General features: G+C 52.0%; 1 protein-coding gene across 8 annotated transcripts in view; it reads right to left on the bottom strand.

Annotated features, from left to right (window-relative positions):
* The window catches only part of CXXC5 (CXXC finger protein 5), a 54,777-nt gene extending 42,673 nt beyond the window's left edge, over positions 1 to 12,104 (bottom strand). For 6 of the 8 annotated variants that reach the window (XM_027856550.1, XM_027856551.1, XM_027856548.1 and 3 more), the window contains exon 1: positions 11,583 to 12,104. The gene's annotated coding sequence lies outside the window, so the exon portion shown is untranslated. Of the gene's footprint in view, positions 1 to 11,380; positions 11,467 to 11,582 lie in introns of those variants that run through there. The other 2 variants (XM_027856549.1, XM_027856552.1) reach the window with 2 other exon arrangements.
* Between the last annotated feature and the right edge of the window lie 1,063 nt (positions 12,105 to 13,167).

Below are 13,167 nucleotides of genomic sequence, written 5' to 3'. Positions count from 1 at the left end.
ACACACACACACACACACACACACACACACACACACACACACACACATCAGGAAGCTCAGCCAAGTTCAGGCCTCACTGGCTGGCTATTGGAAAACATAGGAGGTTAAACAGAGGGAAAGCAGGGAGGAAGCTGAGCGGTCCCAACTCTTATCCCCGTAATTGTCCCTTACCCTGTCCAGTCTTTTCCCCACAGATTTCAAAAAAGACAAAGAAAGTGAGGGATGGGGAGACAGGGACAGAAACAACCCACCCTCCACCCCCACTCCACAGATCCAGAGTTGTCTTCTTCTCCTTGCCAACACAGGATCGCAAAGTGCTTTCCCATTCCAGGCCACCGGACTATTCCCAACACCTGTGGTTCATTAGAGAGGAAAGAGGGGAAATGCCCAGGGCCCTCCCACACACAGGCATCCATATACACTGGGGTTCCCATCCCCTTGGGCTGGGAGCCAGCTCCATGCCCCACCTCCCACCAGCTTCTCATATGCCAAGCCAAGCTTTTCAGGAGTCCCTCCTCATCACCCACTTCTTCCTCCAAGCCTTCTACAATGAACTCCCATCAATCCCTGCCCCAGCTAAGCCATTTGGTCGTGTTCTGGGTAAAGAAGGGGAGCATGAGAGAATGATGAGGGCTCCTAGTCCCCCCCACCCCAGCCCCAGCCTGGAGGCCAACAGCCAAAAAGAAAGTAGGAAAGCCAGGAAAAAGAAAGTAGTTCCCTCAGGTTTATCCTCAGACCTGCTGCCTCTGCTTGTACTGTTACAGCTTAGAGGGTGATTTCACACCCATGATCTCATCTGAACCTCACTAGAGGACATGGAATTGCCAAGCCCATTTTACAGATGAGAAAACTGACACCCAGGGAACACACCCCAGGATTTTCCCATCACATTTTCTTCCAAGTTTCTCTTTCAGTCTGTCCCTGAAAAAAGCCAACTGTGTCCCTTTCACCAGCTCCTGCTACCCCTTCAAAAGAAAAGCAAACCCTCCTCCCTTACTGCTACCTCTCTGTTCCTCTTCCCAAGGAATCCTAACAGAGATCATCAAGCCTCAATGTTCCCACCCCTCTATGACTAAAGGCTAAACAGGACATATATATATGTATATATAACTCTCTGCACACTACAAAGCACATTTTTTCATATCAATTGTGACACAAATTTTATTATCCCCATTTTGCAATCCCAGAAATTGAGCCTCTAGTACATACTGACATGGACACATGTGAATAAATTGTATGTGTGCTAGCATTCTCCCCACTTGCCCCATGTCCATTGGCTTAAATCCTAGGTATCTGTCAAGTCTTAGCTCAAATGTCACTTCCTCTGTGAAGCTAGAAGTGATTCTTCCTCCCTTAGGGCTCTCCCCTCCATCACTATGTCCCTCTCTGGTGCACTTATCACACACTGCCTTGTTTTGTGATTGTTTTTCCCTATTATGTTTTATCCCTGTTACTAGCTGGGTGTTATTCATCTCTACTCCCCCACACATACACACACACACACACACACACACACACACACAGGCTCCAGAGCCTGGCATGAGGCTTTCTATACAGTTGGTGCTCAATGGAATATGCTTGATAAATTAGTAATCATATGTATGTGTAACATACATGCATATCTATGTATATGTATGTACACACACATATACACTGTGCTAGTGTGTTTCTCATGGAGCAGGTAACTAAATTTGCTTTGATTTTGAGTGCTTTACCAGGGACAATGCTGAACCAAAGAGTCCACTTTGCTCGTGGACAGACCCTAATTAGATTGGAGGCACCCAGGAGTCTAGCCAAGAGGAAATTTTCCAAGGTTTTCCTTATCTACCATAGGACCCGGGTTCAAATCCCTCCCCTACTATTCACTTGTGTGACCTTGGGCAAGTAACCTAACAGCTCTAGGTCTTAACTATAAGAAGATTGGTTTAGACTTCTAAGGTCCCTTCTATTTCTAAATCCATAACTCTAATGTCCTCTGAATTTCCACTGGGCTGCAGGCCCAGACAAGAATCAGAAAAGTATGACTGGTCAGACCCTCAAACTCCACAGGGCCCCTGAGATCCTTTTCTCCCATAGGACCTTGAAGGTCTTTCCTTAACTTTTAACTAGCAGATCCTGTCATGTCCTGTGCTGAGTCAGCCTCCCTCCAATCTGAGGCACCTAAGGAGCGACTTCAGAGCCCCAGAAAGAGGTGCTCACTCCCCTAAAGGCAGGCCAGAGCAGGGCTCCTTAAGGGCAGAGCTAGAGGGGAGGGAGCAGAAATCTGGGGCGAAAGACACCTGAAAAAAGGATGGGGGCTAAGTGACACCAGTAGAACTGGTTCTTACAAACCAGGGAGGAAGTCCTAAGCCTCAAAAGTTGTTGGTCCCATGAAGACCCCCAATCCTATCACTGACCCCCAGAGAAGTGGCTAACAGCATAAGGAGTGAGAATTTGTGTTTTTCATGTATGCAAATACATCAGCCTACAAAACATGTGTTTGCATGTGTGAATGTTCACATGTGACTATGTCCAGGGTACCAGACTCGCTGGGGCCCTGTGGGAGAGGGGGGTTGGGCAGGGCAGGGAAAGGCAGTTCTAAAATACTTTGCATAGTTCTGGTCACCAGATTTCAAGCCTAGGGCAGCGCCCTGGGAAGGGGCAGAGGCAGGGGGCTGGGAGATGTTGAGCTCTGGATCCCTCCCCAAATAAGGGAACTTAGGAGAACTAGGGGGAGGGGGGAGAACCAACTAGTCCCCATCTCCCCAGCTAGACCAGGTGGCTAACAGTTCCCAGAAGTAAAGATCCTTGGGAGGCCAAAGGAGGGTTGGGAAGGTTTCCCAGTGACCGACAAACCCGGCCCCCCTGCACACACCCACCCAACATATGCGTGTTCACATCCACACAAGACTTTCAAGAAAGCTGCCCGAGGGAGGCGAAAGGGGCAGGACAGTGGTTCCTGAGGCCACCCACTAGGGGAGAAGTGTCCTGAAGTGGCCCCCAGCTCAGTCCACCAGTTGTCCCACCAACTTCAACCCCCCCCCCCTAAACACATGCATGCATACACATACAGGAAACAAGGCCCACCCACAGCCTCATGCCTCAGAATCTAAATGTGCTGATATAATTCTGGGACTATGATTCCCTCTCCTACTGGAAAGATAGATTCCAGACTCCATGAAACAGAGGCTATTCCCTGCCTAGGAGGAGAAAAGAAAGGCAGCTAGCATTGGTTAGACTAGGGGCCTGTGTAAGGGGACCATTGGAGCCCAGCTTCCTTGACAGGTCCCCAGAAAGACTGGTACAGGGAGACAGAACTGAATATTTCCTACTGACTGAGGTCCTCTTGCTGGCCTGACCTCCCTTCCTTTCCCCTCCCCTCCTTTTGGGTTGCTGGGCAGGCCTGGCCTGCCTAGCTCAAGGCCAGGGTTGGTGAAAGGGGTGGGGGGGATAAATATAGAGCCATCAGCCATCCAAATTCCTGTGAGGGCTGCAGCCAAGCAGGAGTACCCATTGCTCTCAGCTCTAGGGCTCTCAGAGCCTCAGTGGCCAGGGCCACCACTGCCCTCTTCCCAAACAAACAGAAAAATAAATAAAAACCAGCTCTCTCATGGACAGCACAGCTGGGGGGGGGGAGGAAGGAGGGAGGAGACAGGAAGAGGTGGACTCTGGGGAGGAGAAGCAGCTTGGACCAGTTGCCGAGGTTTCTGAGGTTTCTGTTCCGGCAGGGGAAGGAGATGGCAACAAAAGAGGAGGAAAGAAAGAGAGACAGAGACAGAGAAAGAGCAGAGACAGAGACAAAGACACAGGAGAAGATATGGGGGGGGTGGGTAACAAAAACAGAGTAAAAGGGATAAAGATAGAGACAGAGTGGAAAAGAGACAGACACAGAGCAGATACAGTGTGACAGAGAAACAAGGCCAGAGAGACATAACACAGAAAGCCTGGAGGGCCTCCTGGAAGAAGCTGCCCTCTTTGCTCTCTCATTCTGCTCAGGCCTTTCCCCAACAATTTTGCCTGGGGGAGTTGGATATATATCTTGTCTGCCTGGAAGAGCAAGCACGGCTCCTGGGGTTAACAGGAGGTGGTCTCAAGGTGTCAAGGACGCTAAGTCTGCCAAGGAAGGGGAGGAACTAAAAACCCATTCATCCGTGGTAGGGAGGCAGCTGCAACGCAGGGGGGAAAGGGGGGAGAGAAGGTTGGAAGAAAATTGGGTACCTCCCCCCAAATAAAGGTAAGACAGGCTCTTCTAGGCAAAAGCCTAAACCCTGCAGAGTGGTGTGGCTAAGCTAGGATTTTGGCCATTTGCTCAGTTAAGAGTCCCATAAACTGAATGAAGACAGGAGACTTGGGCACACAGAATGGCCTGTCTACCCCTAATCATTCTGTCTCCAAGTCTACCCCGGAGATCACAGCACAACAGAGGCCAAAGGAATAGAAAAGGACGGAGGAAAGGGAGGAACTGGTAGCTAGAGGGTTTCTCCAGAAGGGCTGTGAGCTGTGGGCATGCTCTCTGTGGGCTTTAATATTATTTCTCTTTTCCCTCTTCCTGCAAAGGACAGGGACGAGGCGGTTACAGGGCTTGGTGTGGGGGGAGCTCTGGGGGATTAGTAATGGGATGGAGAGACCTTTCCAGATCCGTGAGCTGATCTGTAGGCAGCCCTGCGTTTTCAAGCTGTCTCCAAAGCTGCCAGCAAACCTCAGGAAGGCCAGGCCGCCTGTCAGCCCAGCCACCGAGGAGCCTCCTGGGGAGGAGGAGGTGACCTCTGGCCTGTGCCTCCCCAAATCTCTTTACAGGCTCCCTGTCTGTCTCAGGGAACGGATTGAGGCAGCTGACCTCTCCTGGCTCAGTCGGGAGCCTGGGGAGGAGAGGGAGACACTCCAAGGAATTGTGAGTTGGGGAAGAATTGGGCTCTTAGAGCTTCATGCACGGTGCCCCCACTATCTCATTACCACCATCCACAAACACTTATTGAGAAGTTCCTGTGTGCACAGCATGTGATACTCCCTACCCTTCAAGAGCTTACAGTCTAGTGGGAAAGACAGTACTTACCCAGGAAGTGTTAACAATAGCATGAGAGCTGTCTCAAGGCCACAGATTATACTAAAAAGTCTAATGGGTAGTACAGACAGTGAGGGCTGAAAAAGTTCGGGAGTGAGTACCACTGAGCACCAGTCATATCCCAGATGCCAGCCACAGAGATCTAACCAACCCAGCCTGTGAGTGGAAGAGATCAACTTTCAAGAGCTTCCCATTCCAAACTTCCAGGGTCAATACCAGCACCCCCATTTCCAAGATGGAGAAACCGAGGAATGGTGAGGCAGCACGGTATATACATATTCAAAAATCACACTATTTGGAATTAAAATTACAAAAAAAATGGTAACTGGTTCCATCCCAGTGGAAATACACAGCAAGAATCCAAATAATGTGATCATTTCAGGGGATTCATTTTTCCTATTAATCAGGATCCAGATGTAATAAAAGATCATTGGCCTTGGTACTGGGGAGACTTAGGTTATAATAGTCACTGACACTAGCTGCATGACATAGGGGATGTCATTTCAATTGTCTTGGCCTCAGTTTCTTCATTTGTAAAAGGAGAGGTATCAGAAGGCTGTTGTGAGGAAAAAGCAAGTTATTATCATTGCTAAAGGGCTAGGACCCAGCCAGGGCTCTATCTCCCTTGTAGCTGGCCACTTAAGTATGAGCAAATTGGGACCAGGGTCTAAAGGGTTAATCTTTCCCAGTGATCTCTAAGCACTAGCAGGGTCAGTATGACTGGGGAGGGCCTTGGTTCCAGAATGGAGGCCAGCATGGGAGGCAGGAAATGAAGAAGAATCTGAGATCTAATTGAGCTGGCTGGAGGATTAGGCAGCAGAATGCAATTATGGGCACTGGAGTTGAGCCAGAGGGGCAGGGTTAACACCCTGAGTACACCACAGCTAGGAAGGACCAGGCAACCAGGGCAGTGGGGGGCACTGATCAACAACCTCCACTCCCTGGGGAGGACCTGTGTCTAAACGACCTGAGGTCGTTTCCTCCTCACCCCCACTCTGAAAAACAAGCTGGAGCTAAACGGAGATGAGGGAGGTGGGACTCCTAGGCCTAAGTCATCTTTGGGGAAGATGGGGAACCCAAGGAACCTATATGGACACTTACTGAAAAATTTCTACCCCCTTTTAGTAAAGGGAAATTATGGGCAATCAATGTCTCTCTCTCTCTCTCTCACACACACACACACACACACACACACACACACACACACACACACACCCCACCTGGGAAGCTACACAAAGACAGGAAAGGCCTTCCTAGGGTAGGGTAAGGTACATCTTTACATATTTAACACTATGCTCATCTCATACGTATGCACACATGCGTAATCACAGGTATATACACTAGCTGACAGGTGCAACCACAGGCACACACACATATCTACAATGCTCACAAGGAGATCCTTCTCAACCTGCAGAAACACACAACCATAGCCTTATGCTATCAAATGGCTTGGGGAGGGGGGGGAACCAAACCTATGACCTTAAAATCCTTTTATTCCTGTAATCACAGGCTGCCATCTCAGTGGATAAGCGCTGTCTCCCAGGGCCCCAGTCTGTCTTCCTCCAGTTTTCCAAATTCTGGGTACAGGAAAAGGTGTCAGCAACAGAGTACCAGTCCCATGAAGGGGAAGTGAAGAATGGTTAGGGGGAAAGGAACAAACAGGGATTGTGAGTGCCTGGGAGGGCAGAAGTCTAAGCCTGAGGGGTCTGGGCCAGGATCTCAGAGAGGGCTGGGGAGGAATAGGGGTTCCCTTATGCAGAGACACAGGGATTCCCACAAACTTACAAGCGTCCAAAGACATGTTTGTGTGAACATAGACCAGACAGAGAGTTTGGACAGATATATACACACTTATGGATTAGCACAGACCCTACCTTGACACAGTTTCATGAATAAATGGAAAGGTACTTATTAGATGCTTATTATGTACAAAGCACATTAATACAGCTATACATTTGGAGACATATAAACACACTAGGCTTGGATTTCTTATACTGCCAACCCCCCCAACACACACACACACACACACACACACACACACACACATACATACACACACACACTCTTGCAGTCTCACACTCACACCCTTCATCACAGCCACCTCTGTCAGCTGACAATGGATCTGAGTTTAGGTAGGTGGAGATACCGAGGAGGGAGAGGGATCCTGGTTTTTCTCCAGGGAACCAGGCTAGGACCCTTTCCCAGTTACATACTGAGGTGGGGTTGGGTGGACCTGGTTTGGGGGGAGCCTAAAAAAAAGAGAAAGCAGGGGGAAAAAACTTGAGCGGGATATTCTTGCTGAGCAACAGAGCGTGAGTAACTGGCGGAGGCTTTTCGTGGTCTGGTGAGTCTAAGCTATGAGCTGAGTTTAACTATTAATACACTTAATCAAGGATGTCCCAGTGCGTTCTCCACATACCCCACACCCCTCCCATACTGGGGGTGGGTGAAGGGAGGTATATGGAGAACGCACTGGGACATCTCCAAAGACTGATCTAGTGTGTGAAAGTAGAGGGGAACACCTGAAATGGGAAGGCCTCAAGTTCTGCCCCCACCCTCCAGGAAATTGGGATATGTCTATAAATATAGAGACCTATGTGTGGGGAGGACCCCACTACCCAAACAGCTACTTTGGCACAATTCAAGCACCTATTCTCCAAACATATACAATAACTTTTTCTAGGAGGCAGTATCTCAATTAGCTTATACCTCCAAACTGGGAAAGAGCTTTGGGTGTCCACCCCTTCCAAAAAAAGAGACATCCTTAAGACAAAAATTCAACTACCCTAAAGTCTAATCCCAATCTAATTACCCTCCATCAGTTTTTCCATCTGTCAAATGGGTAGAAGGAGACTATCATTCAAAATGTGAAGACTTAATGGGGAGGAGGTCCCAGTGCCTCCCTGACACAAAGAACTGCTGGGGAGGGGATGGGAAAGAGAGATGGACTCCCAGCTCCCTTCCACCCCCTGGGGCAGGACATCCCTGGCTTCACATGATAAAGACCTGCAGCCCATAAATCAACAAGCTTTGCCCATGGTCGGTTCGACCTAAACCCAATCACCTGCTGAGCTAAGGAAAAACAAGCCTGCCCAAAATAAATAAATAAATAAATAAATAAATAAATAAATAAATAAATAAATAAATAAATAAATAAATAAATAAGGTACTGTGGTTAAACCTCTCCAGCACCAAAGGGAGGGGGATAAAGGAGGGAATAATACATTTGGGCCCCACAATGTGGGAAAAGCTCTGCTCATCAACCATCTAACTGAAAGGGGTCAGGTTTCAGAAGAGGCACAGTAGGACCCTCAATTAACCCACACTCCCCCCACTATTCTCCACAGGTGGACTGAATCCAGCCCTCTCAAGCTCCAGAAAGATTTCTAGAGCACCCTTCAAACCACCCAAGGGGGTAGGGGCAAGGGTGGGGAGGGGAGGGGAGGGGAGTGGAGGTGGGGAGGGGAGTGGAGATGGGGAGGGGACTAAAGACTACATTTCAGCTCCTAGAAAGGGAATACTCCCTCCCATCAATATTAACTTTATTCTGCATACCCCTCCAAGCCCCCAATCCTCCAAGGAATCTTCCTGTTTCTCTTCCAGGGAAATCCAGGAGGCAGAGAATCTGTTATATCAATACTGCTGCCCCCTTTCACTTCATCCAAGAGCTGAGTGAGTCTCCTTTGCTTTCCCCAATTCCTATAGAACTGAAGTTCCTTATTACCACAACACAGATTTAGGGTATGCTTATTTCTTTCCCAAACTCTGGATCAGAGTTTGGGTGCTGTTCCCCCCCACCCCCAGAGGTCACACTCAATAACCTGGGGCGATGTCTACAGAACTTGTCTTCCTGGAATATCACCTCCACCAGGCAGTGGGGGAGGAAACACTGAAGACTGTGTGTGTGCGTCCCCCCCCCCGCCGCCCCACCCTCTCCTCCCAGCCTGTCCGCTCCAGTGCCGGGCTTGGCAGCTGTGCGAAAATGCCTGAGTGTTCAAATGGCCCTCCCCAAGCAAGCCGGCACCCGAACGACTCCAGCGTGGCGCTCTCACATCCCCCGCCAGGCGGCCTCAGCGGAAAAGTTGAAAGAGATTCAGTGTTTTGTAGGCAAACCCCAGCGGGAGTTGGGGGAAAGAGGGGAGGGCACCCCAGTGGGTCCACCCCCATTCGCAGGCACACTTCCTGAACAGACTTAGTGGGGGTGGGGGGTGAGGGAGGTCTGCAGCAACCTGAGGAAAGAGCCCCTTCTCCCCATTCCGGAGTAACCTGGGCCGTCAAAGGGCAGGAAGACAGAGGTCAAATCCCTGGTTCTCCCAGACGACAACCCCATAGTCCCACCAAGCACCCTTACACTTGGCTCGCAGACCCCTCACTGTTCCGCAGGTGCGGGAGGCTTAGCCTAAAGGCTACTCAGGGTCCAGGGACAAAAGAGGGTGGGGTTATTACCGGACTTTCAACCCGTCTGGCCCAAAGTCTCACTCTCCCTAGGGGCCTCGGTCATTAATTTTCACTCTGGTTGCAATGGTCACTAAAAGGCACCACCCCTGCTCTTTCCTTTCCCCCTCAAAACCTGCGTGTTCCTCATATCCCCCTTCCAATTCTTTTACTTCCTGGGAAATGAAAACCAAAATTATTTCTCACTTGCCTATATGGACCTCAATGGTTCTGACAGCTCCTAGGATTTCTCCCTCTCCCCACAGCTCCCCGATGCCCCCTAAAAAGGACAGCATTTGCCATAGTTCCACAAAGCTAAGTCCATGATCTCACAGTGTTCCCTGCGCCCCTACTCAACAGAAAACCAGGGTAGGGTGTGAATGTATGTGTGTTTTTGGGAGGAGGGGGGCTGCGCTAAAGGACGACTTTCCGAGAAAAAAATTAAATTCCTCCTGGGGCGGTGTAATTTTACATAGACAATCCTAGTCCGAAGGGGTTAAAGGAGGGGAGGTCTTCCATACGCCTAAGGGGGAGGGGGAGTGAGAGAGAGCTAAGGGGAACATAGTAGGAGCTTAATAAAATGCTTGTTGACTTGACTCGCCTGGAGTCTGGTGAAGCAGACAGCTACCAGGAAGGTGGAGATGGTGGCGAACAGCACCACCGCCTCTGCCCCTTCACAAGAAGTCAAGGACCTACCCTGCTAAGGGGTCCCTGATCATCCGATAAGGCACCCGTTTCCCTCTTCCTCCCGCCAGGCGCGTCTTCTCTCATCCCCTCTCCTACCCTCCCCGTTCCTGCTAGTCTCCGCACAGCAGAGAACGGCACGGCCCGGCACGCCGCACAGCACAGCACAGCCCACGCTGGTCGCTAGAGACAGCCCTTTACACTGGAGAATCCCAAATACTGGGATAGACGAAGGGAGGAAGAAGGGGCGGGGGGGAGGACGAGCGGGGGAAGGAGGGGGAGAGACGGGCAAATACTTTGAAGGGGGAAAAATGCCAAACTTGATCAGCCTGCCCAGCACCCCGTATCCCGGCGAGGGCGAGGACGCGGAATGAATAGATCTAAAAGTATTCCCATCCCTGCAGGACCCCGATTCCGGCCAAATGCCGCCTCCCCAACTCCGGAGGTTGGGGGGGGGGTAGGGCGGGAAGAAGGGCAGCCACGCGTGGCTAAGGGCGCCGGGCTCAGAGTTAGCACCCACACACACACCCTAACCTGGAGCCAAGAGTGGTAGGGAGGTTGGGGGCGGGAGGGAGGTGACGAAGAGAAGGGGACAAAACTAGGGAACGTGAAAGGCCAAGCCTTCTTCATCCCCATTGCCACCAAGGCCCTAGCCCTCCCTCCACGCAGGGCATGGGCACAGGGCACCGGCACTGGCGCCAGCCCCGGGCTGAGAGAAAGGTCAGCATCGACCGGCAGGCTTGAGAAGGAGCACAGACTCCCTTCTTCCCGAGCCTCAAAAGATCCCGACCTGCCCGAGGTCAGGGACACCCGCCTGGCTGAGGACCCCAGTCTCTCCCGGGAAACACCGCCTTCTACCCACCCCGCCCCCCGCCAGGGGAACCCCTTTCCCAACTCCTCGGAGCGCAAGGCTGACCCCAACTGGGAGAGGGGGGCAAAGCCGTACCCAGCCCCCACCCCAGTTCCGCGCCGCAGAGTGGTCACGCCCCCCCCCACCCCCGACCCTAAAACCCCGCTTTTTGTCTGGACTCAATGATCTGCGACCGAGCAGGCAGCAGCCCCGGAATCGCAGCGGAGTCCTAGCCGAGAAGATGGTCTCGGAGGCGGGGTACTTGGGCCCAGACCTCTCCCGCCCCTCCACGACCTCCTGAGTCCATGCTCCCCACACATCGGAGGGTGGCGGCCCCCAGACCCTAGACCCCCGCCCGCGGCTGTCCGCACCTGAACTTCGGGGAAGCGAGAGCCTGCAAACTTTCCGCCGACTTCCACCCAACTCCGGGTCCCCCCACCCCCGTCCGCTTAGCCTGTCCCAGGGGAGACGGGGGAGGGGCAGGGGGAGCCCAGCCCCGGGAGGGAGGGGAGGCTGAAGGGGCGGGGAGGTTGCGGGGGGGGGGGGTAGAAGGACAACAACCCCGACACCTACCCGAGCTCTCCGAAGCCGCCGGTGCCGCCGCCAACCGCGAAAAGGAGGGGGGGGGAGGTGGAGGGAGAGGAGGAGGACGAGGAGATGGGGGGGAGCGATGGGAAAAGCAGGGGGGAGCTGCAGCCGATCAGCCGCCGCCGCTCCGGGCAGCAGTAGCAGCAGCAGCAACAGCAGCAGCAGCCACCTCCCCCGTGCGCACTGTCGCCGCCCGGCTTAGCCCAGGGAATCCAGAGCGGCAACAAGAAAGGCGAGGGGAAAAAAAAGCACCTGCCCCCCTGTCCGCTTCCTCCCAGCCTTCCCTCTCCAAAAATTAAAAACAACAACAAAAAAAAAGCCAACTAATACTCAAATATTGAGAAAAGACAGGAGGGGTGCGCACGGCGCCCGCCGCCGGGTGGGGGCTTAAGAAGCAGGGCGCATGGCCCCGGAGGGGGCGATGCAGACTATGTACTGGTCCTGGGGCTCCACCGGGGCGCTGAGGATGCAGTGGGGCTCGACTGCCCCAGCTCCCTCCCAGTGCCGCTGCTGCTGCCGCCGCCGCCGCCGCCGCCGCCGCCGTCGCCGCCGCCTCTACATCCCAGCTCCGCCGCCGCGCGCTCGCTAGCTTGCTCGCCCGGGCTGGAGCTCCGAGCACTGAACGCTGCCCGGGGGCTGCAGGCAAAACCTGGACCGGACTCTTCCCACTCCCTTCCTCCCCCTCCCTCCTCTCTTCCCTTCCCTTCCCCTCCCCTTCCCTCCCCTCCCCTCCAACACTCTGGCCACTTGGACGCCGGGCCCCGTCGCCGCCTCCGCCACTGCCGCCGCCGCCGCTGCAGCCTCAGCAGCAGTTCTCTCGTTCTCGTTCTCTCTCCCCCCTCTCTCCTCTCTCTCTTTCTCTTTCTCTTTCTCTCCCCTCCTCTTTTGGGGTCTGGGTTCTCGCTTGCGTTTCTCACTAGTTCAGCTAAAGCTTCTTCCCTATAACTTTTGAGAAATATATATGCTTATATGTATGTGAGTGTGTGTATGCACACACTATAGTCCTGATTTCTTCTTCGGGGCTTGAAGAAGTCGGTGCGTTTCATAAAGATTTCCCTTTCCCTAACCTCCCCCCCCATCTACCGTAATGCAGAAAGAACGGCAAGTTTTTGGAAAGACTGGGCCGAGTCTCTACACTTATGGAAAAGAATAAAGTCTGTATAAGATAACACTATATAACAGATCTAAGATTTCACTGAACATAAGTGTTTCACAAATATAAGCAGTAATAATATTTGTGTGGTCTTTGCGAGTTGTTTTCAGAACCTCAAGGTGACTAGATATATGTGTATAATAATATTGGGGGTGGTTTCATATTAGACATAACTATAACAAACCAAACCAAGCATTAATAAAGGGCCTACTATGTGCTAGGCACTGGGTAGATACAAAGACAAAAAAATGAGACAGTCCCCAACCTGTTCCCAAGGAGCTTGTGTTTTTTCAACCTACACTGAATGTCTGAGTTGGGGAGAACCTTCAAAATCAACAGCCGGATTTTAAGGAGAGCTTACAGGGGGAAAGTGAGGGGGCTCTTAGTCAGACCTAAAACTTAGTTCTGGTTCACAAA

The sequence above is a fragment of the Vombatus ursinus genome, unplaced genomic scaffold (genome assembly GCF_900497805.2).
Source record: "Vombatus ursinus unplaced genomic scaffold, bare-nosed wombat genome assembly UNPS02011572.1, whole genome shotgun sequence".
Classification (NCBI taxonomy): Eukaryota; Metazoa; Chordata; class Mammalia; order Diprotodontia; family Vombatidae; genus Vombatus; species Vombatus ursinus.
This window is presented reverse-complemented; position numbering and strand designations above follow the sequence as displayed.